The sequence below is a fragment of the Montipora capricornis genome, chromosome 6, assembly GCF_036669925.1.
Source record: "Montipora capricornis isolate CH-2021 chromosome 6, ASM3666992v2, whole genome shotgun sequence".
Classification (NCBI taxonomy): domain Eukaryota; kingdom Metazoa; phylum Cnidaria; class Anthozoa; order Scleractinia; family Acroporidae; genus Montipora; species Montipora capricornis.
In genome coordinates this window covers 70,445,774-70,449,047 of record NC_090888.1, presented here as the reverse complement: position 1 = coordinate 70,449,047, position 3,274 = coordinate 70,445,774, and positions in this window count along the sequence as shown.

Below are 3,274 nucleotides of genomic sequence, written 5' to 3'. Positions count from 1 at the left end.
TTTTTGTTCTGAAGTCATACGAACTGCTACTGTCTCGTTCATCGACAATGTTCCTAAGAAAGGTTTTTGCGAATGTACTGCCGGAAAATGTGGTCTCTGTTGTCATCGGTTGTACTACTTCATAACACATAAAAGGCTGCTTTTGTCTTTAACCTGTACACAGAAGCCGCTCAAAAGTGGCATCGACCAAATTTAAAGAAAAGGAAAGAGGCAAAATCTAACTTGAAGGCTGCTGCTCATATCAGCAAATATTTTAGAAATGCAAAATTAGCAAGACATGTAAATCAAAGAAAAAAAGTTGAAAGCTGCTGCTCATATCAGCAAATATTTTAGAAATTTAAAATCAGCAAGACAGGTGAATCAAAGGAAAAAAGTTGTAGTTTGAGATGGAAGTGATGAAAGCAGTGACTAACTGAAACAAGATATTTCATCCATGAGCTCTCAAGTAGTAGATGGCCTGTCTAAATACAGATTCAATTTATCAAATCTGAGTTTTCTTATAAAACTCTAGAGAAATTTAAAAAAAGGTCACTCAGGATTGTATTACCATTTGTCCTACAAACATGACTTCACAAAACTAAATCCTCCAGCTAACCTAGAACAAACTCCAACATCTGATGTTGAGGATACATGGCACTCCTCATTGATAGCCAATCATTTTAACAACTTAAACCAAGAGAATTGCAAACTGGGGCAGCCTACTTCAGAATGTCAAGAGCAACAACAACAACAACAACAACAACGAAAGCAAATATTTCGTGCAGATAAAACTCAAGAGTTGTTAAGATGAGTCAGACTAAATACAATGATCTACAATTGGAAGATACATTGATGTTCAACAAAGCACTTCTGATTGCCATGGCTTAACCCTGAGGACTGGTAATAACAGCAAGTAAGGCTACCATCACCCCTGGGTTTTCAGGGAAACAAAGAGTTTGATTCATCATGGTTTTACATAATTTCTAAACAACGTTGATGAAAGTAATATAAATGTAGACCATACAAAGCAACACAGAAACTTTAAAAGAGGAAACTACCATGAAAAAAAGCTTTAGAGCACTTTCAGCAACTGTATGGTAAGTCAGTTTATTCTAAACTGTTAATAGTGATACAATACTCTGAAATTTAGCAAATAAGTAAATTACCAACAAATCATGCATTTTATAATCAAATATGAAACCTAATCAACAGTGATTTAGATACGCATATACAGGCAAACACTAACGATAAAAGAGTCCGACGTTTCGGCGACATCTTGGCACCATTGTCAAGGGAAAGTAAAATAAATATGTGATTTCAAGAGTATTAACTAAGAGTTCAGAGTCATTAATTTGCATAAGTTAGACAAAGACCTTTACGTTAGCACGAATTGAGTCTGATTGTACATTTAAACACGGTTGTAATTGTTTAATGAGTAACATCTCGTTAACGAGACAATCAAACTTGTTCTGGCATTTCTTCAACACCTTTAAGCAATTGCGAATGTCATCCGGAACCATGCCTGGGTGCACGTCTATTAAGGCACTGACTGGAATGTGAATCATATATGTAAATACAAAAATTAATGAAAGAACCATTTTTGTACAGTCCGTTTTCCTTTTTAATTCCCTGGATGGTTTTATGGAGTACTTTTTTCCAGGTTAGGAGCATATTCTTTCGTGAAAATTGTGTCTGGCAAATGATTCTTGTTCTCTCGTTTTCCCGAGCTCCAGTGACCGCTGCATATAACATGTTTTCTCCAGTTAATATTTTCGTTTATAAGAACCTTCCTATATCCTTTTCGAAGCTCAGGATCACTGGGCAAAGTGTAGTACGTTATTCCTTTAGTTCTGTAGTTATTCGTACACAAAGAACTGCCACAATTCCAATGCCAAGTTTTCGTACAAGTCGCCATCTACAAACTGAAGTGCACTTCCGTCCGGCAAAACCGATAATTAGTGCCCAGCTTCCACCGTATGAAATCAGGCAATAAAGGTACGAATGGAACTTTTTCACGCCAAACACAATGGATAAAGCCTCTTTCTCTATTTGAGAATAGTTACGCTCACTAGCCGTGAGAGTTCGAGAGGCAAAAGCAATAGGCTTTTCCTCGCCATCTTCCATAACGTGGGAGATAACCGCTCCTATCCCATAGGGTGATGCATCACAGGCCAGCCGAAGCGGCTTCTTCAGGTCATAATGGACCAGCAAAGGGGATCTTGTAACTGCTTCTTACTCTTTACAAATGCACTCTCGCACTCCACCGTCCACTTCCAAGGTCGATCCTTTTGCATAAGGTCATGGAGGGGATTATGGAGGGGAAGAAAATGCCCTTGGCAGGATTCAACCTGATGCCATGTTCTTGTAGGCGCCCAAAAACCTCCTCTAGGATTGCCAAATGTTCCTCAGGGGAACCCCCGAAACCAGAATGTCATCCAAGCGGCATACTGTGAACTTTACCCCCTGCAGAAGCTGATCCATAATCCTTTGAAAAATAGCTGGTGCGCTGGAGACTCCAAACGGCAGCCGTTTGTAACGGTACAACCCCTTGTGTGTATTAATTGTTAGGTACTTATGAGAATCTACATCCAGCTCAACCTGCTGATAGGCGTGAGATAAATCAATCTTGCTAAATACCTGTTCCCCAGCTAAGGTCGCAAACAAATCTTCTGTATTAGGTAAGGGGTACTGGTCCACATCAGCCCATTTGTTTACTGTCATCTTGTAGTCACCACACACTCTCAGGGAACCATCTTTCTTGGGGACCAACACCACTGGGGCAGCCCAGTCACTTTGGCTCACTTTGTAAATGATCCCCTCGTCCTCCAGTCTCTGGAGCTCCTGCTCCACCTTTTCTTTAAGGGCATATCGAGCGGGCCTTGCTTTCAGAAAGATGGGCTGTGCACCTTCACGGACCTCAATGGAGGCTTTATACTGCTTTATGAGTCCATAACCTTTCTCAAACAGGACGTCATACTTAGCCAGGACCTCCTCTACAGCAGGCACTTGACACACCTTGAAAATGATGGACCAATCCAGTTTCAGTTTCTCGAGCCAGTTCCGCCCAGGCAACACAGGCTTTTCGCCTTGAGCCACCACTAGAGGTAGTTGCATTTCCTGGGTCTGATACTTCACAGCGACTTGAAGTTCTCCCAACAAGGGTAATGGCTCTCCCGAATAGGTTTTCAAGTGGAACTGTGTTGGCTGCAATTTGAGGTGCTTAAACAAGTTCTTATACTCCACCTCAGAGACAATGGACACCGCTGATCCAGTGTCAACTTCCATGCTGACTGGC